The sequence below is a fragment of the Chlorocebus sabaeus genome, chromosome 1, assembly GCF_047675955.1.
Source record: "Chlorocebus sabaeus isolate Y175 chromosome 1, mChlSab1.0.hap1, whole genome shotgun sequence".
In the NCBI taxonomy this organism is placed as follows: Eukaryota; Metazoa; Chordata; class Mammalia; order Primates; family Cercopithecidae; genus Chlorocebus; species Chlorocebus sabaeus.
In genome coordinates this window covers 62,254,435-62,278,371 of record NC_132904.1, presented here as the reverse complement: position 1 = coordinate 62,278,371, position 23,937 = coordinate 62,254,435, and positions in this window count along the sequence as shown.

The following is a 23,937-nucleotide window of genomic DNA, read 5'->3' as shown; positions in this document are numbered from 1 at the left end:
CGAAAGGCTTCTTGAAGGGAAAGATGTAACTCTGTGAGATGAACTAACAGAACACAGAGCAGTTTCTCAGAAATCTTCTTTCCAGTTTTGAACGGAAGATATTTCCTTTTTCACCATAGCCCTCTATGGGCTTCCAAATATCCCTTTGCCAATTCCACAAGAACAGCCGTGCCGAAAGGCTTCTTGAAGGGAAAGATGTAACTCTGTGAGATGAAGTAACTGAACACAGAGCAGTTTCTCAGAAAGCTTCTTTCCAGTTTTGAACGGAAGATATTTCCTTTTTCACCATAGCCCTCTATGGGTTTCCAAATATCCCTTTGCCAGTTCCACAAGAACAGCTTTAGCGAATGGCTTCTTGAACGGAAAGATGTAACTCTGTGAGATGAATTAACAGAACACAGAGCAGTTTCTCAGAAAGCTTCTTTCCAGTTTTGAAAGGAAGATATTTCCTTTTTCACCATAGCCCTCTATCGGCTTCCAAATATCCCTTTGCCAATTCCACAAGAACAGCCTTAGCGAAAGGCTTCTTGAAGGGAAAGATGTAACTCTGTGAGATGAATTCAGAGAACACAGAGTAGTTTCTCAGAAAGCTTCTTTCCAGTTTTGAACGGAAGATATTTCCTTTTTCACCATAGCCCTCTATGGGCTTCCAAATATCCCTTTGCCAGTCCCACAAGAACAGCCTTAGCGAAAGGCTTCTTGAAGGGAAAGATGTAACTTTGTGAGATGAACTAACTGAACACAGAGCAGTTTCTCAGAAAGCTTCTTTCCAGTTTTGAACGGAAGATATTTCCTTTTTCACCATAGCCCTCTATGGGTTTCCAAATATCCCTTTGCCAATTCCACAAGAACAGCCGTGGCGAAAGGCTTCTTGAAGGGAAAGATGTAACTCTGTGAGATGAACTAACAGAACACAGAGAAGTTTCTCAGAAAGCTTCTTTCCAGTTTTGAACGGAAGATATTTCCTTTTTCACCATAGCCCTCTATGGGCTTCCAAATATCCCTTTGCCAATTCCACAAGAACAGCCTTAGCAAAAGGCTTCTTGATGGGAAAGATGTAACTCTGTGAGATGAACTAACTGAACACAGAGCAGTTTCTCAGAAAGCTTCTTTCCAGTTTTGAACGGAAGATATATCCTTTTTCACCATAGCCCTCTATGGGCTTCCAAATATCCCTATGCCAATTCCACAAGAACAGCCGTGGCGAAAGGCTTCTTGAAGGGAAAGATGTAACTCTGTGAGATGAACTAACAGAACACAGAGCAGTTTCTCAGAAAGCTTCTTTCCAGTTTTGAACGGAAGATATTTCCTCTTTAACCATTGCCCTCTATGGGCCTCCAAATATCCCTTTGCCAGTTCCACAAGAACAGCTTTAGCGAAAGGCTTCTTGAACGGAAAGATGTAACTTTGTGAGATGAATTAACAGAACACAGAGCAGTTTCTCAGAAAGCTTCTTTCGAGTTTTGAACGGAAGATATTTCCTTTTTCACCATAGCCCTCTATGGGCTATGCCAGTTCCACAAGAACTGCCAGTTCTTTGCCAGTTCCACAAGAACAGCCTTAGCGAAAGGCTTCTTGAAGGGAAAGATGTAACTCTGTGAGATGAACTAACTGAACACAGAGCAGTTTCTCAGAAAGCTTCTTTCCAGTTTTGAACGGAAGATATTTCCTTTTTCACCTTAGCCCTCTATGGGCTTCCAAATATCCTTTTGCCCATTCCACAAGAACAGCCGTGGCGAAAGGCTTCTTTAAGGGAAAGATGTAACTCTGTGAGATGAACTAACAGAACACAGAGCAGTTTCTCAGAAAGCTTCTTTCCAGTTTTGAACGGAAGATATTTCCTTTCACACCATAGCCCTCTATTGGCTTCCAAATATCCTTTTGCCCATTCCGCAAGAACAGCCGTGGCGAAAGGCTTCTTGAAGGGAAAGATGTAACTCTGTGAGATGAACTAACAGAACACAGAGCAGTTTCTCAGAAAGCTTCTTTCCAGTTTTGAACGGAAGATATTTCCTTTTTCACCATAGCCCTCTATGGGCTTCCATATATCCCTTTGCCTGTCCACAAGAACAGCCTTAGCGAAAGGCTTCTTGAGGGGAAAGATGTAACTCTGTGAGATGAACTAACTGAACACAGAGCAGTTTCTCAGAAAGCTTCTTTCCAGTTTTGAACGGAAGATATTTCCTTTTTCACCATAGCCCTCTATGGGCTTCCAAATATCCCTTTGCCCATTCCACAAGAACAGCCGTGGCGAAAGGCTTCTTGAAGGGAAAGATGTAACTCTGTGAGATGAACTAACAGAACACAGAGCAGTTTCTCAGAAAGCTTCTTTCCAGTTTTGAACGGAAGATATTTCCTTTTACACCATAGCCCTCTACGGGCTTCCAAATATCCCTTTGCCAATTCCACAAGAACAGCCTTAGCGAACGGCTTCTTGAAGGGAAAGATGTAACTCTGTGAGATGAACTAACTGAACACAGAGCAGTTTCTCAGAAAGCTTCTTTCCAGTTTTGAACAGAAGATATATCCTTTTTCACCATAGCCCTCTATGGGCTTCCAAATATCCCTATGCCAATTCCAGAAGAACAGCCGTGGCGAAAGGCTTCTTGAAGGGAAAGATGTAACTCTGTGAGATGAATTCAGAGAACACAGAGCAGTTTCTCAGAAAGCTTCTTTCCAGTTTTGAACGGAAGATATTTCCTTTTTCACCATAGCCCTCTATGGGCTTCCAAATATCCCTTTCCCAGTTCCACAAGAACAGCCTTAGCGAAAGGCTTCTTGAAGGGAAAGATGTAACTCCGTGAGATGAACTAACTGAACACAGAGCAGTTTCTCAGAAAGCTTCTTTCCAGTTTTGAACGGAAGATATTTGCTTTTTCACCATAGCCCTCTATGGGCTTCCAAATATCCCTTTGCCTGTCCACAAGAACAGCCTTAGCGAAAGGCTTCTTGAAGGGAAAGATGTAACTCTGTGAGATGAACTAACTGAACACAGAGCAGTTTCTCAGAAAGCTTCTTTCCAGTTTTGAACGGAAGATATTTCCTATTTCACCATAGCCCTCTATGGGCTTCCAAATATCCCTTTGCCCATTCCACAAGAACAGCCGTGGCGAAAGGCTTCTTGAAGGGAAAGATGTAACTCTGTGAGATGAACTAACTGAACACAGAGCAGTCTCTCAGAAAGCTTCTTTCCAGTTTTGAACGGAAGATATTTCCTATTTCACCATAGCCCTCTATGGGCTCCAAATATCCCTTTGCCCATTCCACAAGAGCAGCCTTGGCGAAAGGCTTCTTGAAGGGAAAGATGTAACTCTGTGAGATGAACTAACAGAACACAGAGCAGTTTCTCAGAAAGCTTCTTTCCAGTTTTGAACGGAAGATATTTCCTTTTTCAACATAGCCCTCTATGGGCTTCCAAATATCCCTTTGCCAGTTCCACAAGAACAGCCTTAGCGAAAGGCTTTCTGAAATGAAAGATGTAACTCTGTGAGATGAACTAACTGAACACAGAGCAGTTTCTCAGAAAGCTTCTTTCCAGTTTTGAACGGAAGATATTTCCTTTTTCACCATAGCCCTCTATGGGCTTCCAAATATCCCTTTGCCAATTCCACAAGAACAGCCGTGGCGAAAGGCTTCTTGAAGGGAAAGATGTAAATCTGTGAGATGAACTAACAGAACACAGAGCAGTTTCTCAGAAAGCTTCTTTCCAGTTTTGAACGGAAGATATTTCCTTTTACACCATAGCCCTCTACGGGTTTCCAAATATCCCTTTGCCAATTCCACAAGAACAGCCTTAGCGAAAGGCTTCTTGAAGGGAAAGATGTAACTCTGTGAGATGAACTAACTGAACACAGAGCAGTTTCTCAGAAAGCTTCTTTCCAGTTTTGAACGGAAGATATTTCCTTTTTCACCATAGCCCTCTATGGGCTTCCAAATATCCCTTTCCCAGTTCCACAAGAACAGCCTTAGCGAAAGGCTTCTTGAAGGGAAAGATGTAACTCTGTGAGATGAACTAACTGAACACAGAGCAGTTTCACAGAAAGCTTCTTTCCAGTTTTGAACGGAAGATATTTCCTTTTTCACCATAGCCCTCTATGGGCTTCCAAATATCCCTTTGCCAGTTCCACAAGAACAGCCTTAGCGAATGGCTTCTTGAGGGAAAGATGTAACTCTGTGAGATGAACTAACTGAACACAGAGCAGTTTCTGAGAAAGCTTCTTTCCAGTTTTGAACGGAAGATATTTCCTTTTTCACCATAGCCCTCTATGGGCTTCCAAATATCAATTTGCCAATTCCACAAGAACAGCCTTAGCGAACGGCTTCTTGAAGGGAAAGATGTAACTCTGTGAGATGAACTAACTGAACACAGAGCAGTTTCTCAGAAAGCTTCTTTCCAGTTTTGAACGGAAGATATTTGCTTTTTCACCATAGCCCTCTATGGGCTTCCAAATATCCCTTTGCCAGTTCCACAAGAACAGCCTTAGCGAAAGGCTTCTTGAAGGGAAAGATGTAACTCTGTGAGATGAACTAACTGAACACAGAGCAGTTTCTCAGAAAGCATCTTTCCAGTTTTGAACGGAAGATATTTCCTTTTTCACCATAGCCCTCTATGGGCTTCCAAATATCCCTTTGACCATTCCACAAGAACAGCCGTGGCGAAAGGCTTCTTGAAGGGAAAGATTTAACTCTGTGAGGTGAACTAACAGAACACAGAGCAGTTTCTCAGAAAGATTCTTTCCAGTTTTGAACGGAAGATATTTCCTTTTTCACCATAGCCCTCTATGGGCTTCCATATATCCCTTTGCCAGTCCACAAGAACAGCCTTAGCGAAAGGCTTCTTGAAGGGAAAGATGTAATTCTGTGAGATGAACTAACTGAACACAGAGCAGTTTCTCAGAAAGCTTCTTTCCAGTTTTGAACGGAAGATATTTCCTTTTTCACCATAGCCCTCTATGGGCTTCCAAATATCCCTTTGCCAGTTCCACAAGAACAGCCTTAGCGAAAGGCTTCTTGAAGGGAAAGATGTAACTCTGTGAGATGAACTAACTGAACACAGAGCAGTTTCTCAGAAAGCTTCTTTCCAGTTTTGAACGGAAGGTATTTCCTATTTCACCATAGCCCTCTATGGGCTTCCAAATATCCCTTTGCCCATTCCACAAGAACAGCCGTGGCGAAAGGCTTATTGAAGGGAAGGGAAAGATGTAACTCTGTGAGATGAACTAACTGAACACAGAGCAGTTTCTCAGAAAGCTTCTTTCCAGTTTTGAACGGAAGATATTTCCTTTTTCACCATAGCCCTCTATGGGCTTCCAAATATCCCTTTGCCAATTCCACAAGAACAGCCGTGGCGAAAGGCTTCTTGAAGGGAAAGATGTAAATCTGTGAGATGAACTAACAGAACACAGAGCAGTTTCTCAGAAAGCTTCTTTCCAGTTTTGAACGGAAGATATTTCCTTTTACACCATAGCCCTCTACGGGTTTCCAAATATCCCTTTGCCAATTCCACAAGAACAGCCTTAGCGAAAGGCTTCTTGAAGGGAAAGATGTAACTCTGTGAGATGAACTAACTGAACACAGAGCAGTTTCTCAGAAAGCTTCTTTCCAGTTTTGAACGGAAGATATTTCCTTTTTCACCATAGCCCTCTATGGGCTTCCAAATATCCCTTTCCCAGTTCCACAAGAACAGCCTTAGCGAAAGGCTTCTTGAAGGGAAAGATGTAACTCTGTGAGATGAACTAACTGAACACAGAGCAGTTTCACAGAAAGCTTCTTTCCAGTTTTGAACGGAAGATATTTCCTTTTTCACCATAGCCCTCTATGGGCTTCCAAATATCCCTTTGCCAGTTCCACAAGAACAGCCTTAGCGAAAGGCTTCTTGAGGGAAAGATGTAACTCTGTGAGATGAACTAACTGAACACAGAGCAGTTTCTCAGAAAGCTTCTTTCCAGTTTTGAACGGAAGATATTTCCTTTTTCACCATAGCCCTCTATGGGCTTCCAAATATCAATTTGCCAATTCCACAAGAACAGCCTTAGCGAACGGCTTCTTGAAGGGAAAGATGTAACTCTGTGAGATGAACTAACTGAACACAGAGCAGTTTCTCAGAAAGCTTCTTTCCAGTTTTGAACGGAAGATATTTGCTTTTTCACCATAGCCCTCTATGGGCTTCCAAATATCCCTTTGCCAGTTCCACAAGAACAGCCTTAGCGAAAGGCTTCTTGAAGGGAAAGATGTAACTCTGTGAGATGAACTAACTGAACACAGAGCAGTTTCTCAGAAAGCATCTTTCCAGTTTTGAACGGAAGATATTTCCTTTTTCACCATAGCCCTCTATGGGCTTCCAAATATCCCTTTGACCATTCCACAAGAACAGCCGTGGCGAAAGGCTTCTTGAAGGGAAAGATTTAACTCTGTGAGGTGAACTAACAGAACACAGAGCAGTTTCTCAGAAAGATTCTTTCCAGTTTTGAACGGAAGATATTTCCTTTTTCACCATAGCCCTCTATGGGCTTCCATATATCCCTTTGCCAGTCCACAAGAACAGCCTTAGCGAAAGGCTTCTTGAAGGGAAAGATGTAATTCTGTGAGATGAACTAACTGAACACAGAGCAGTTTCTCAGAAAGCTTCTTTCCAGTTTTGAACGGAAGATATTTCCTTTTTCACCATAGCCCTCTATGGGCTTCCAAATATCCCTTTGCCAGTTCCACAAGAACAGCCTTAGCGAAAGGCTTCTTGAAGGGAAAGATGTAACTCTGTGAGATGAACTAACTGAACACAGAGCAGTTTCTCAGAAAGCTTCTTTCCAGTTTTGAACGGAAGGTATTTCCTATTTCACCATAGCCCTCTATGGGCTTCCAAATATCCCTTTGCCCATTCCACAAGAACAGCCGTGGCGAAAGGCTTCTTGAAGGGAAGGGAAAGATGTAACTCTGTGAGATGAACTAACTGAACACAGAGCAGTTTCTCAGAAAGCTTCTTTCCAGTTTTGAACGGAAGATATTTCCTTTTTCACCATAGCCCTCTAGGGGTTCCAAATATCCCTTTGCCCATTCCACAAGAACAGCCTTAGCGAACAGCTTCTTGAAGGGAAAGATGTAACTCTGTGAGATGAACTAACTGAACACAGAGCAGTTTCTCAGAAAGCTTCTTTCCAGTTTTGAACGGAAGATATTTGCTTTTTCACCATAGCCCTCTATGGGCTTCCAAATATCCCTTTGCCAGTTCCACAAGAACAGCCTTAGCGAAAGGCTTCTTGAAGGGAACGATGTAACTCTGTGAGATGAACTAACTGAACACAGAGCAGTTTCTCAGAAAGCTTCTTTCCAGTTTTGAACGGAAGATATTTCCTTTTTCACCATAGCCCTCTATGGGCTTCCAAATATCCCTTTGCCAGTTCCACAAGAACAGCTTTAGCGAAAGGCTTCTTGAACGGAAAGTTGTAACTCTGTGAGATGAACTAACAGAACACAGAGGAGTTTCTCATAAAGCTTCTTTCCAGTTTTGAAAGGAAGATATTTCCTTTTTCACCATAGACCTCTTTGGGCTTCCAAATATCCCTTTGCCAATTCCACAAGAACAGCCTTAGCGAAAGGCTTCTTGAAGGGAAAGATGTAACTCTGTGAGATGAATTCAGAGAACACAGAGCAGTTTCTCAGAAAGCTTCTTTCCAGTTTTGAACGGAAGATATTTCCTTTTTCACCATAGCCCTCTATGGGCTTCCAAATATCCCTTTGCCAGTTCCACAAGAACAGCCTTAGCGAAAGGCGTCTTGAAGGGAAAGATGTAACTCTGTGAGATGAACTAACAGAACACAGAGCAGTTTCTCAGAAAGCTTCTTTCCACTTTTGAACGGAAGATATTTCCTTTTTCACCATAGCCCTCTATGGGCTTCGAAATATCCCTTTGCCAATTCCACAAGAACAGCCGTGGGGAAAGGCTTCTTGAAGGGAAAGATGTAACTCTGTGAGATGAACTAACAGAACACAGAGCAGTTTCTCAGAAAGCTGCTTTCCAGTTTTGAACGGAAGATATTTCCTTTTTCACCATAGCCCTCTATGGGCTTCCAAATATCCCTTTGCCAATTCCACAAGAACAGCCTTAGCGAAAGGCTTCCTGAAGGGAAAGATGTACCTCTGTGAGATGAATTCAGAGAACACAGAGCAGTATCTCAGAAAGCTTCTTTCCAGTTTTGAACGGAAGATATTTGCTTTTTCACCATAGCCCTCTATGGGCTTCCAAATATCCCTTTGCCAGTTCCACAAGAACAGCCTTAGCGAAAGGCTTCTTGAGGGAAAGATGTAACTCTGTGAGATGAATTCAGAGAACACAGAGCAGTTTCTCAGAAAGCTTCTTTCCAGTTTTGAACGGAAGATATTTCCTTTTTCACCATAGCCCTCTTTGGGCTTGCAAATATCCCTTTGCCAGTTCCACAAGAACAGCTTTAGCGAAAGGCTTCTTGAACGGAAAGATGTAACTCTGTGAGATGAATTAACAGAACACAGAACAGTTTCTCAGAAAGCTTCTTTCCAGTTTTGAAAGGAAGATACTTCCTTTTTCACCATAGCCCTCTATGGGCTTCCAAATATCCCTTTGCCAGTTCCACAAGAACAGCCTTAGCGAAAGGCTTCTTGAAGGGAAAGATGTAACTCTGTGAGATGAACTAACTGAACACAGAGCAGTTTCTCAGAAAGCTTCTTTCCAGTTTTGAACGGAAGATATTTCCTTTTTCACCATAGCCCTCTTTGGGCTTCCAAATATCCCTTTGCCAGTTCCACAAGAACAGCTTTAGCGAAAGGCTTCTTGAACGGAAAGATGTAACTCTGTGAGATGAATTAACAGAACACAGAACAGTTTCTCAGAAAGCTTCTTTCCAGTTTTGAAAGGAAGATACTTCCTTTTTCACCATAGCCCTCTATGGGCTTCCAAATATCCCTTTGCCAGTTCCACAAGAACAGCCTTAGCGAAAGGCTTCTTGAAGGGAAAGATGTAACTCTGTGAGATGAACTAACTGAACACAGAGCAGTTTCTCAGAAAGCTTCTTTCCAGTTTTGAACGGAAGATATTTCCTTTTTCACCATAGCCCTCTATGGGCTTCCAAATATCACTTTGCCCATTCCACAAGAACAGCCTTAGCGAAAGGCTTCTTGAAGGGAAAGATGTAACTCTGTGAGATGAATTCAGAGAACAAAGAGCAGTTTCTCAGAAAGCTTCTTTCCAGTTTTGAACGGAAGATATTTCCTTTTTCACCATAGCTCTCTATGGGCTTCCAAATATCCCTTTGCCAATTCCACAAGAACAGCCTTAGCGAACGGCTTCTTGAAGGGAAAGATGTAACTCTGTGAGATGAATTCAGAGAACACAGAGCAGTTTCTCAGAAAGCTTCTTTCCAGTTTTGAACGGAAGATATTTCCTTTTTCACCGTAGCCCTCTAAGGGCTTCCAATATCCCTTTGCCAATTCCACAAGAACAGCTTTAGCGAAAGGCTTCTTGAACGGAAAGATGTAACTCTGTGTGATGAATTAACAGAACACAGAGCAGTTTCTCAGAAAGCTTCTTTCCAGTTTTGAAAGGAAGATATTTCGTTTTTCACCATAGCCCTCTATGGGCTTCCAAATATCCCTTTGCCAGTCCCACAAGAACAGCCTTAGCGAAAGGCTTCTTGAAGGGAAAGATGTAACTCTGTGAGATGAACTAACTGAACACATAGCAGTTTCTCAGAAAGCTTCTTTCCAGTTTTGAACGGAAGATATTTCCTTTTTCACCGTAGCCCTCTATGGGCTTCCAAATATCCCTTTGCCAATTCCACAAGAACAGCCTTAGTGAAAGGCTTCTTGAAAGGAAAGATGTAACTCTGTGAGATGAACTAACTGAACACAGAGCAGTTTCTCAGAAAGCTTCTTTCCAGTTTTGAACGGAAGATATTTCCTTTTTCACCATAGCCCTCTATGGGCTTCGAAATATCCCTTTGCCAATTCCACAAGAACAGCCGTGGCGAAAGGCTTCTTGAAGGGAAAGATGTAACTCTGTGAGATGAACTAACAGAACACAGAGCAGTTTCTCAGAAAGCTTCTTTCCAGTTTTGAACGGAAGATATTTCCTTTTTCACCATAGCCCTCTATGGGCTTCCAAATATCCCTTTGCCAATTCCACAAGAACAGCCTTAGCGAAAGGCTTCTTGAAGGGAAAGATGGAACTCTGTGAGATGAATTTAGAGAACACAGAGCAGTTTCTCAGAAAGCTTCTTTCCAGTTTTGAACGGAAGATATTTCCTTTTTCACCATAGCCCTCCATGGGCTTCCAAATATCCCTTTGCCAGTTCCACAAGAACAGCCATAGCGAAAGGCTTCTTGAAGGGAAAGATGTAACTCTGTGAGATGAACTAACAGAACACAAAGCAGTTTCTCAGAAATCTTCTTTCCAGTTTTGAACGGAAGATATTTCCTTTTTCACCATAGCCATCTATGGGCTTCCAAATATCCCTTTGCCAGTTCCACAAGAACAGTTTTAGCGAAAGGCTTCTTGAACGGAAAGATGTAACTCTGTGAGATGAATTAACAGAACACAGAGCAGTTTCTCAGAAAGCTTCTTTCCAGTTTTGAAAGGAAGATATTTCCTTTTCACCATAGCCCTCTATCGGCTTCCAAATATCCCTTTGCCAATTCCACAAGAACAGCCTTAGCGAAAGGCTTCTGGAAGGGAAAGATGTAACTCTGTGAGATGAATTCAGAGAACACAGAGTAGTTTCTCAGAAAGCTTCTTTCCAGTTTTGAACGGAAGATATTTCCTTTTTCACCATAGCCCTCTATGGGCTTCCAAATATCCCTTTGCCAGTCCCACAACAACAGCCTTAGCGAAAGGCTTCTTGAAGGGAAAGATGTAACTCTGTGAGATGAACTAACTGAACACAGAGCAGTTTCTCAGAAAGCTTCTTTCCAGTTTTGAACGGAAGATATTTCCTTTTTCACCATAGCCCTCTATGGGTTTCCAAATATCCCTTTGCCAATTCCACAAGAACAGCCGTGGCGAAAGGCTTCTTGAAGGGAAAGATGTAACTCTGTGAGATGAACTAACAGAACACAGAGCAGTTTCTCAGAAAGCTTCTTTCCAGTTTTGAACGGAAGATATTTCCTTTTTCACCATAGCCCTCTATGGGCTTCCAAATATCCCTTTGCCAATTCCACAAGAACAGCCTTAGCGAAAGGCTTCTTGATGGGAAAGATGTAACTCTGTGAGATGAACTGAACACAGAGCAGTTTCTCAGAAAGCTTCTTTCCAGTTTTGAACGGAAGATATATCCTTTGTCACCATAGCCCTCTATGGGCTTCCAAATGTCCCTATGCCAATTCCACAAGAACAGCCGTGGCGAAAGGCTTCTTGAAGGGAAAGATGTAACTCTGTGAGATGAACTAACAGAACACAGAGCAGTTTCTCAGAAAGCTTCTTTCCAGTTTTGAACGGAAGATATTTCCTCTTTCACCATAGCCCTCTATGGGCCTCCAAATATCCCTTTGCCAGTTACACAAGAACAGCTTTAGCGAAAGGCTTCTTGAACGGAAAGATGTAACTCTGTGAGATGAATTAACAGAACACAGAACAGTTTCTCAGAAAGCTTCTTTCCAGTTTTGAAAGGAAGATATTTCCTTTTTCACCATAGCCCTCTATGGGCTTCCAAATATCCCTTTGCCAGTTCCACAAGAACAGCCTTAGCGAAAGGCTTCTTGAAGGGAAAGATGTAACTCTGTGAGATGAACTAACTGAACACAGAGCAGTTTCTCAGAAAGCTTCTTTCCAGTTTTGAACGGAAGATATTTCCTTTTTCACCATAGCCCTCTATGGGCTTCAAAATATCCCTTTGCCCATTCCACAAGAACAGCCGTGGCGAAAGGCTTCTTGAAGGGCAAGATGTAACTCTGTGAGATGAACTAACAGAACACAGAGCAGTTTCTCAGAAATCTTCTTTCCAGTTTTGAACGGAAGATATTTCCTTTTTCACCATAGACCTCTATGGGCTTCCAAATATCCCTTTGCCAATTCCACAAGAACAGCCTTAGCGAAAGGCTTCTTGAAGGGAAAGATGGAACTCTGTGAGATGAATTTAGAGAACACAGAGCAGTTTCTCAGAAAGCTTCTTTCCAGTTTTGAACGGAAGATATTTCCTTTTTCACCATAGCCCTCCATGGGCTTCCAAATATCCCTTTGCCAGTTCCACAAGAACAGCCATAGCGAAAGGCTTCTTGAAGGGAAAGATGTAACTCTGTGAGATGAACTTACAGAACACAGAGCAGTTTCTCAGAAAGCTTCTTTCCAGTTTTGAACGGAAGATATTTCCTTTTTCACCATAGACCTCTATGGGCTTCCAAATATCCCTTTGCCAGTTCCACAAGAACAGCTTTAGCGAAAGGCTTCTTGAACGGAAAGATGTAACTCTGTGAGATGAATTAACAGAACACAGAGCAGTTTCTCAGAAAGCTTCTTTTCAGTTTTGAAAGGAAGATATTTCCTTTTTCACCATAGCCCTCTATGGGCTTCCAAATATCCCTTTGCCAATTCCACAAGAGTAGCCTTAGCGAAAGAATTCTTGAAGGGAAAGATGTAACTCTGTGAGATGAATTCAGAGAACACAGAGCAGTTTCTCAGAAAGCTTCTTTCCAGTTTTGAACGGAAGACATTTCCTTTTTCACCATAGGCCTCTATGGGCTTCCAAATATCCCTTTGCCAGTCCCACAAGAACAGCCTTAGCGAAAGGCGTCTTGAAGGGAAAGATGTAACTCTGTGAGATGAAGTAACTGAACACAGAGCAGTTTCTCAGAAAGCTTCTTTCCAGTTTTGAACGGAAGTTATTTCCTTTTTCACCATAGCCCTCTATGGGCTTCCAAATATCCCTTTGCCAATTCCACAAGAACAGCCGTGCCGAAAGGCTTCTTGAAGGGAAAGATGTAACTCTGTGAGATGAACTAACAGAACACAGAGCAGTTTCTCAGAAAGCTGCTTTCCAGTTTTGAACGGAAGATATTTCCTTTTTCACCATAGCCCTCTTTGGGCTTCCAAATATCCCTTTGCCAGTTCCACAAGAACAGCTTTAGCGAAAGGCTTCTTGAACGGAAAGATGTAAATCTGTGAGATGAATTAACGGAACACAGAACAGTTTCTCAGAAAGCTTCTTTCCAGTTTTGAAAGGAAGATACTTCCTTTTTCACCATAGCCCTCTATGGGCTTCCAAATATCCCTTTGCCAGTTCCACAAGAACAGCCTTAGCGAAAGGCTTCTTGAAGGGAAAGATGTAACTCTGTGAGATGAACTAACTGAACACAGAGCAGTTTCTCAGAAAGCTTCTTTCCAGTTTTGAACGGAAGATATTTCCTTCTTCACCATAGCCCTCTATGGGCTTCCAAATATCCCTTTGCCAATTCCACAAGAACAGCCTTAGCGAAAGGCTTCTTGAAGGGAAAGATGTAACTCTGTGAGATGAACTAACTGAACACAGAGCAGTTTCTCAGAAAGCTTCTTTCCAGTTTTGAACGGAAGATATTTCCTTTTTCACCATAGCCATCTATTGGCTTCCAAATATCCCTTTGCCAGTTCCACAAGAACAGCTTTAGCGAAAGGCTTCTTGAACGGAAAGCTGTAACTCTGTGAGATGAATTAACAGAACACAGAGCAGTTTCTCAGAAAGCTTCTTTCCAGTTTTGAAAGGAAGATATTTCCTTTTTCACCATAGCCCTCTATCGGCTTCCAAATATCCCTTTGCCAATTCCACAAGAACAGCCTTAGCGAAAGGCTTCTTGAAGGGAAAGATGTAACTCTGTGAGATGAATTCAGAGAACACAGAGTAGTTTCTCAGAAAGCTTCTTTCAAGTTTTGAACGGAAGATATTTCCTTTTTCACCATAGCCCTCTATGGGCTTCGAAATATCCCTTTGCCAGTCCCACAAGAACAGCCTTAGCGAAAGGCTTCTTGAAGGGAAAGATGTAACTCTGTGAGATGAAGTAACTGAACACAGAGCAGTTTCTCAGAAAGCTTCTTTTCAGTTTTGAACGGAAGATATTTCCTTTTTCACCATAGCCCTCTATGGGTTTCCAAATATCCCTTTGCCAATTCCACAAGAACAGCCGTGGCGAAAGGCTTCTTGAAGGGAAAGATGTAACTCTGTGAGATGAACTAACAGAACACAGAGCAGTTTCTCAGAAAGCTTCTTTCCAGTTTTGAACGGAAGATATTTCCTTTTTCACCATAGCCCTCTATGGGCTTCCAAATATCCCTTTGCCAATTCCACAAGAACAGCCTTAGCGAAAGGCTTCTTGATGGGAAAGATGTAACTCTGTGAGATGAACTAACTGAACACAGAGCAGTTTCTCAGAAAGCTTCTTTCCAGTTTTGAACGGAAGATATATCCTTTGTCACCATAGCCCTCTATGGGCTTCCAAATATCCCTATGCCAATTCCACAAGAACAGCCGTGGCGAAAGGCTTCTTGAAGGGAAAGATGTAACTCTGTGAGATGAACTAACAGAACACAGAGCAGTTTCTCAGAAAGCTTCTTTCCAGTTTTGAACGGAAGATATTTCCTCTTTCACCATAGCCCTCTATGGGCCTCCAAATATCCCTTTGCCAGTTCCACAAGAACAGCTTTAGCGAAAGGCTTCTTGAAAGGAAAGATGTAACTCTGTGAGATGAATTAACAGAACACAGAACAGTTTCTCAGAAAGCTTCTTTCCAGTTTTGAAAGGAAGATATTTCCTTTTTCACCATAGCCCTCTATGGGCTTCCAAATATCCCTTTGCCAGTTCCACAAGAACAGCCTTAGCGAAAGGCTTCTTGAAGGGAAAGATGTAACTCTGTGAGATGAACTAACTGAACACAGAGCAGTTTCTCAGAAAGCTTCTTTCCAGTTTTGAACGGAAGATATTTCCTTTTTCACCATAGCCCTCTATGGGCTTCAAAATATCCCTTTGCCCATTCCACAAAAACAGCCGTGGCGAAAGGCTTCTTGAAGGGAAAGATGTAACTCTGTGAGATGAACTAACAGAACACAGAGCAGTTTCTCAGAAATCTTCTTTCCAGTTTTGAACGGAAGATATTTCCTTTTTCACCATAGCCCTCTATGGGCTTCCAAATATCCCTTTGCCAATTCCACAAGAACAGCCGTGCCGAAAGGCTTCTTGAAGGGAAAGATGTAACTCTGTGAGATGAAGTAACTGAACACAGAGCAGTTTCTCAGAAAGCTTCTTTCCAGTTTTGAACGGAAGATATTTCCTTTTTCACCATAGCCCTCTATGGGTTTCCAAATATCCCTTTGCCAGTTCCACAAGAACAGCTTTAGCGAATGGCTTCTTGAACGGAAAGATGTAACTCTGTGAGATGAATTAAGAGAACACAGAGCAGTTTCTCAGAAAGCTTCTTTCCAGTTTTGAAAGGAAGATATTTCCTTTTTCACCATAGCCCTCTATCGGCTTCCAAATATCCCTTTGCCAATTCCACAAGAACAGCCTTAGCGAAAGGCTTCTTGAAGGGAAAGATGTAACTCTGTGAGATGAATTCAGAGAACACAGAGTAGTTTCTCAGAAAGCTTCTTTCCAGTTTTGAACGGAAGATATTTCCTTTTTCACCATAGCCCTCTATGGGCTTCCAAATATCCCTTTGCCAGTCCCACAAGAACAGCCTTAGCGAAAGGCTTCTTGAAGGGAAAGATGTAACTTTGTGAGATGAACAAACTGAACACAGAGCAGTTTCTCAGAAAGCTTCTTTCCAGTTTTGAACGGAAGATATTTCCTTTTTCACCATAGCCCTCTATGGGTTTCCAAATATCCCTTTGCCAATTCCACAAGAACAGCCGTGGCGAAAGGCTTCTTGAAGGGAAAGATGTAACTCTGTGAGATGAACTAACAGAACACAGAGAAGTTTCTCAGAAAGCTTCTTTCCAGTTCTGAACGGAAGATATTTCCTTTTTCACCATAGCCCTCTATGGGCTTCCAAATATCCCTTTGCCAATTCCACAAGAACAGCCTTAGCAAAAGGCTTCTTGATGGGAAAGATGTAACTCTGTGAGATGAACTAACTGAACACAGAGCAGTTTCTCAGAAAGCTTCTTTCCAGTTTTGAACGGAAGATATATCCTTTTTCACCATAGCCCTCTATGGGCTTCCAAATATCCCTATGCCAATTCCACAAGAACAGCCGTGGCGAAAGGCTTCTTGAAGGGAAAGATGTAACTCTGTGAGATGAACTAACAGAACACAGAGCAGTTTCTCAGAAAGCTTCTTTCCAGTTTTGAACGGAAGATATTTCCTCTTTAACCATAGCCCTCTATGGGCCTCCAAATATCCCTTTGCCAGTTCCACAAGAACAGCTTTAGCGAAAGGCTTCTTGAACGGAAAGATGTAACTTTGTGAGATGAATTAACAGAACACAGAGCAGTTTCTCAGAAAGCTTCTTTCGAGTTTTGAACGGAAGATATTTCCTTTTTCACCATAGCCCTCTATGGGCTATGCCAGTTCCACAAGAACTGCCAGTTCTTTGCCAGTTCCACAAGAACAGCCTTAGCGAAAGGCTTCTTGAAGGGAAAGATGTAACTCTGTGAGATGAACTAACTGAACACAGAGCAGTTTCTCAGAAAGCTTCTTTCCAGTTTTGAACGGAAGATATTTCCTTTTTCACCTTAGCCCTCTATGGGCTTCCAAATATCCTTTTGCCCATTCCACAAGAACAGCCGTGGCGAAAGGCTTCTTGAAGGGAAAGATGTAACTCTGTGAGATGAACTAACAGAACACAGAGCAGTTTCTCAGAAAGCTTCTTTCCAGTTTTGAACGGAAGATATTTCCTTTCACACCATAGCCCTCTATTGGCTTCCAAATATCCTTTTGCCCATTCCGCAAGAACAGCCGTGGCGAAAGGCTTCTTGAAGGGAAAGATGTAACTCTGTGAGATGAACTAACAGAACACAGAGAAGTTTCTCAGAAAGCTTCTTTCCAGTTTTGAACGGAAGATATTTCCTTTTTCACCATAGCCCTCTATAGGCTTCCAAATATCCCTTTGCCAGTTCCACAAGAACAGCCTTAGCGAAAGGCTTCTTGAAGGGAAAGATGTAACTCTTTGAGATGAACTAACTGAACACAGAGCAGTTTCTCAGAAAGCTTCTTTCCAGTTTTGAACGGAAGATATTTCCTTTTTCACCATAGCCCTCTATGGGCTTCCAAATATCCCTTTGCCCATTCCAAAAGAACAGCCGTGGCGAAAGGCTTCTTGAAGGGAAAGATGTAACTCTGTGAGATGAACTAACAGAACACAGAGCAGTTTCTCAGAAAGCTTCTTTCCAGTTTTGCACGGAAGATATTTCCTTTTACACCATAGCCCTCTATGTTCTTCCAAATATCCCTTTGCCAATTCCAAAAGAACAGCCTTAGCGAACGGCTTCTTGAGGGGAAAGATGTAACTCTGTGAGATGAACTAACTGAACACAGAGCAGTTTCTCAGAAAGCTTCTTTCCAGTTTTGAACGGAAGATATATCCATTTTCACCATAGACCTCTATGGGCTTCCAAATATCCCTTTGCCAATTCCACAAGAACAGCCGTGGCGAAAGTCTTCTTGAAGGGAAAGATGTAACTCTGTGAGATGAACTAACAGAACACAGAGCAGTTTCTCAGAAAGCTTCTTTCCAGTTTTGAACGGAAGATATTTCCTTTTTCACCATAGCCCTCTATGGGCTTCCAAATATCCCTTTGCCAATTCCACAAGAACAGCCTTAGCGAAGGCTTCTTGAAGGGAAAGATGTAAATCTGTGAGATGAATTCAGAAAACACAGAGCAGTTTCTCAGAAAGCTTCTTCCCAGTTTTGAACGGAAGATATTTCCTTTTTCACCATAGCCCTCTAAGGGCTTCCAAATATCCCTTTGCCAATTCCACAAGAACAGCCTTAGCGAAAGGCTTCTTGAAGGGAAAGATGTAACTCTGTGAGATGAATTCAGAGAACACAGAGCAGTTTCTCAGAAAGCTTCTTTCCAGTTTTGAACGGAAGATATTTCCTTTTTCACCATAGCCCTCTATGGGCTTCCAAATATCCCTTTGCCAGTTCCACAAGAACAGCCTTAGCGAAAGGCTTCTCGAAGGGAAAGATGTAACTCTGTGAGATCAACTAACTGAACACAGAGCAGTTTCTCAGAAAGCTTCTTTCCAGTTTTGAACGGAAGATATTTCCTTTTTCACCATAGCCCTCTATGGGCTTCCAAATATCCCTTTGCCAGTTCCACAAGAACAGCCTTAGCGAAAGGCTTCTTGAAGGGAAAGATGTAACTCTGTGAGATGAACTAACTGAACACAGAGCAGTCTCTCAGAAAGCTTCTTTCCAGTTTTGAACGGAAGATATTTCCTTTTTCACCATAGCCCTCTATGGGCTTCCAAATATCCCTTTGCCCATTCCACAAGAACAGCCTTGGCGAAAGGCTTCTTGAAGGGAAAGATGTAACTCTGTGAGATGAACTGACAGAACACAGAGCAGTTTCTCAGAAAGATTCTTTCCAGTTTTGAACGGAAGATATTTCCTTTTTCACCATAGCCCTCTAGGGGCTTCCAAATATCCCTTTGCCAATTCCACAAGAACAGCCTTAGCGAAGGCTTCTTGAAGGAAAGATGTAACTCTGTGAGATGAATTCAGAGAACACAGAGCAGTTTCTCAGAAAGCTTCTTTCCAGTTTTGAACGGAAGATATATCCTTTTTCACCATAGCCCTCTATGGGCTTCCAAATATCCCTTTGCCAATTCCACAAGAACAGCCTTAGCGAAAGGCTTCTTGAAGGGAAAGATGTAACTCTGTGAGATGTATTCAGAGAACACAGAGCAGTTTCTCAGAAAGCTTCTTTCCAGTTTTGAACGGAAGATATTTCCTTTTTCACCATAGCCCTCTATGGGCTTCCAAATATCCCTTTGCCAATTCCACAAGAACAGCCTTAGCGAAAGGCTTCTTGAAGGGAAAGATGTAACTCTGTGAGATGAACTAACACAACACAGAGCAGTTTCTCACAAAGCTTCTTTCCAGTTTTGAACGGAAGATATTTCCTTTTTCACCATAGCCCTCTATGGGCTTCCAAATATCCCTTTGCCAGTTCCACAAGAACAGCCTTAGCGAAAGGCTTCTTGATGGGAAAGATGTAACTCTGTGAGATGAACTAACTGAACACAGAGCAGTTTCTCAGAAAGCTTCTTTCCAGTTTTGAACGGAAGATATATCCTTTGTCACCATAGCCCTCTATGGGCTTCCAAATATCCCTATGCCAATTCCACAAGAACAGCCGTGGCGAAAGGCTTCTTGAAGGGAAAGATGTAACTCTGTGAGATGAACTAACAGAACACAGAGCAGTTTCTCAGAAAGCTTCTTTCCAGTTTTGAACGGAAGATATTTCCTCTTTCACCATAGCCCTTTATGGGCCTCCAAATATCCCTTTGCCAGTTCCACAAGAACAGCTTTAGCGAAAGGCTTCTTGAACGGAAAGATGTAACTCTGTGAGATGAATTAACAGAACACAGAACAGTTTCTCAGAAAGCTTCTTTCCAGTTTTGAAAGGAAGATATTTCCTTTTTCACCATAGCCCTCTATGGGCTTCCAAATATCCCTTTGCCAGTTCCACAAGAACAGCCTTAGCGAAAGGCTTCTTGAAGGGAAAGATGTAACTCTGTGAGATGAACTAACTGAACACAGAGCAGTTTCTCAGAAAGCTTCTTTCCAGTTTTGAACGGAAGATATTTCCTTTTTCACCATAGCCCTCTATGGGCTTCAAAATATCCCTTTGCCCATTCCACAAAAACAGCCGTGGCGAAAGGCTTCTTGAAGGGAAAGATGTAACTCTGTGAGATGAACTAACAGAACACAGAGCAGTTTCTCAGAAATCTTCTTTCCAGTTTTGAACGGAAGATATTTCCTTTTTCACCATAGCCCTCTATGGGCTTCCAAATATCCCTTTGCCAATTCCACAAGAACAGCCGTGCCGAAAGGCTTCTTGAAGGGAAAGATGTAACTCTGTGAGATGAAGTAACTGAACACAGAGCAGTTTCTCAGAAAGCTTCTTTCCAGTTTTGAACGGAAGATATTTCCTTTTTCACCATAGCCCTCTATGGGTTTCCAAATATCCCTTTGCCAGTTCCACAAGAACAGCTTTAGCGAATGGCTTCTTGAACGGAAAGATGTAACTCTGTGAGATGAATTAACAGAACACAGAGCAGTTTCTCAGAAAGCTTCTTTCCAGTTTTGAAAGGAAGATATTTCCTTTTTCACCATAGCCCTCTATCGGCTTCCAAATATCCCTTTGCCAATTCCACAAGAACAGCCTTAGCGAAAGGCTTCTTGAAGGGAAAGATGTAACTCTGTGAGATGAATTCAGAGAACACAGAGTAGTTTCTCAGAAAGCTTCTTTCCAGTTTTGAACGGAAGATATTTCCTTTTTCACCATAGCCCTCTATGGGCTTCCAAATATCCCTTTGCCAGTCCCACAAGAACAGCCTTAGCGAAAGGCTTCTTGAAGGGAAAGATGTAACTTTGTGAGATGAACAAACTGAACACAGAGCAGTTTCTCAGAAAGCTTCTTTCCAGTTTTGAACGGAAGATATTTCCTTTTTCACCATAGCCCTCTATGGGTTTCCAAATATCCCTTTGCCAATTCCACAAGAACAGCCGTGGCGAAAGGCTTCTTGAAGGGAAAGATGTAACTCTGTGAGATGAACTAACAGAACACAGAGAAGTTTCTCAGAAAGCTTCTTTCCAGTTTTGAACGGAAGATATTTCCTTTTTCACCATAGCCCTCTATGGGCTTCCAAATATCCCTTTGCCAATTCCACAAGAACAGCCTTAGCAAAAGGCTTCTTGATGGGAAAGATGTAACTCTGTGAGATGAACTAACTGAACACAGAGCAGTTTCTCAGAAAGCTTCTTTCCAGTTTTGAACGGAAGATATATCCTTTTTCACCATAGCCCTCTATGGGCTTCCAAATATCCCTATGCCAATTCCACAAGAACAGCCGTGGCGAAAGGCTTCTTGAAGGGAAAGATGTAACTCTGTGAGATGAACTAACAGAACACAGAGCAGTTTCTCAGAAAGCTTCTTTCCAGTTTTGAACGGAAGATATTTCCTCTTTAACCATAGCCCTCTATGGGCCTCCAAATATCCCTTTGCCAGTTCCACAAGAACAGCTTTAGCGAAAGGCTTCTTGAACGGAAAGATGTAACTTTGTGAGATGAATTAACAGAACACAGAGCAGTTTCTCAGAAAGCTTCTTTCGAGTTTTGAACGGAAGATATTTCCTTTTTCACCATAGCCCTCTATGGGCTATGCCAGTTCCACAAGAACTGCCAGTTCTTTGCCAGTTCCACAAGAACAGCCTTAGCGAAAGGCTTCTTGAAGGGAAAGATGTAACTCTGTGAGATGAACTAACTGAACACAGAGCAGTTTCTCAGAAAGCTTCTTTCCAGTTTTGAACGGAAGATATATCCATTTTCACCATAGACCTCTATGGGCTTCCAAATATCCCTTTGCCAATTCCACAAGAACAGCCGTGGCGAAAGTCTTCTTGAAGGGAAAGATGTAACTCTGTGAGATGAATTCAGAGAACACAGAGCAGTTTCTCAGAAAGCTTCTTTCCAGTTTTGAACGGAAGATATTTCCTTTTTCACCATAGCCCTCTATGGGCTTCCAAATATCCCTTTGCCAGTTCCACAAGAACAGCCTTAGCGAAAGGCTTCTCGAAGGGAAAGATGTAACTCTGTGAGATCAACTAACTGAACACAGAGCAGTTTCTCAGAAAGCTTCTTTCCAGTTTTGAACGGAAGATATTTCCTTTTTCACCATAGCCCTCTATGGGCTTCCAAATATCCCTTTGCCAGTTCCACAAGAACAGCCTTAGCGAAAGGCTTCTTGAAGGGAAAGATGTAACTCTGTGAGATGAACTAACTGAACACAGAGCAGTCTCTCAGAAAGCTTTTTTCCAGTTTTGAACGGAAGATATTTCCTTTTTCACCATAGCCCTCTATGGGCTTCCAAATATCCCTTTGCCCATTCCACAAGAACAGCCTTGGCGAAAGGCTTCTTGAAGGGAAAGATGTAACTCTGTGAGATGAACTGACAGAACACAGAGCAGTTTCTCAGAAAGCTTCTTTCCAGTTTTGAACGGAAGATATTTCCTTTTTCACCATAGCCCTCTAGGGGCTTCCAAATATCCCTTTGCCAATTCCACAAGAACAGCCTTAGCGAAGGCTTCTTGAAGGAAAGATGTAACTCTGTGAGATGAATTCAGAGAACACAGAGCAGTTTCTCAGAAAGCTTCTTTCCAGTTTTGAACGGAAGATATTTCCTTTTTCACCATAGCCCTCTATGGGCTTCCAAATATCCCTTTGCCAATTCCACAAGAACAGCCTTAGCGAAAGGCTTCTTGAAGGGAAAGATGTAACTCTGTGAGATGTATTCAGAGAACACAGAGCAGTTTCTCAGAAAGATTCTTTCCAGTTTTGAACGGAAGATATTTCCTTTTTCACCATAGCCCTCTATGGGCTTCCAAATATCCCTTTGCCAATTCCACAAGAACAGCCTTAGCGAAAGGCTTCTTGAAGGGAAAGATGTAACTCTGTGAGATGAACTAACACAACACAGAGCAGTTTCTCACAAAGCTTCTTTCCAGTTTTGAACGGAAGATATTTCCTTTTTCACCATAGCCCTCTATGGGCTTCCAAATATCCCTTTGCCAGTTCCACAAGAACAGCCTTAGCGAAAGGCTTCTTGAAGTGAAAGATGTAACTCTGTGAGATGAAGTAACTGAACACAGAGCAGTGTCTCAGAAAGCTTCTTTCCAGTTTTGAACGGAAGATATTTCCTTTTTCACCATAGCCCTCTATGGGCTTCCAAATATCCCTTTGCCAATTCCACAAGAACAGCCGTGCCGAAAGGCTTCTTGAAGGGAAAGATGTAACTCTGTGAGATGAACTAACAGAACACAGAGCAGTTTCTCAGAAAGCTTCTTTCCAGTTTTGAACGGAAGATATTTCCTTTTTCACCATAGCCCTCTATGGGTTTCCAAATATCCCTTTGCCAGTTCCACAAGAACAGCTTTAGCGAATGGCTTCTTGAACGGAAAGATGTAACTCTGTGAGATGAATTAACAGAACACAGAGCAGTTTCTCAGTAAGCTTCTTTCCAGTTTTGAAAGGAAGATATTTCCTTTTTCACCATAGCCCTCTATCGGCTTCCAAATATCCCTTTGCCAATTCCACAAGAACAGCCTTAGTGAAATGCTTCTTGAAGGGAAAGATGTAACTCTGTGAGATGAATTCAGAGAACACAGAGTAGTTTCTCAGAAAGCTTCTTTCCAGTTTTGAACGGAAGATATTTCCTTTTTCACCATAGCCCTCTATGGGCTTCCAAATATCCCTTTGCCAGTCCCACAAGAACAGCCTTAGCGAAAGGCTTCTTGAAGGGAAAGATGTAACTTTGTGAGATGAACAAACTGAACACAGAGCAGTTTCTCAGAAAGCTTCTTTCCAGTTTTGAACGGAAGATATTTCCTTTTTCACCATAGCCCTCTATGGGTTTCCAAATATCCCTTTGCCAATTCCACAAGAACAGCCGTGGCGAAAGGCTTCTTGAAGGGAAAGATGTAACTCTGTGAGATGAACTAACAGAACACAGAGAAGTTTCTCAGAAAGCTTCTTTCCAGTTTTGAACGGAAGATATTTCCTTTTTCACCATAGCCCTCTAGGGGCTTCCAAATATCCCTTTGCCAATTCCACAAGAACAGCCTTAGCAAAAGGCTTCTTGATGGGAAAGATGTAACTCTGTGAGATAAACTAACTGAACACAGAGCAGTTTCTCAGAAAGCTTCTTTCCAGTTTTGAACGGAAGATATATCCTTTTTCACCATAGCCCTCTATGGGCTTCCAAATATCCCTATGCCAATTCCACAAGAA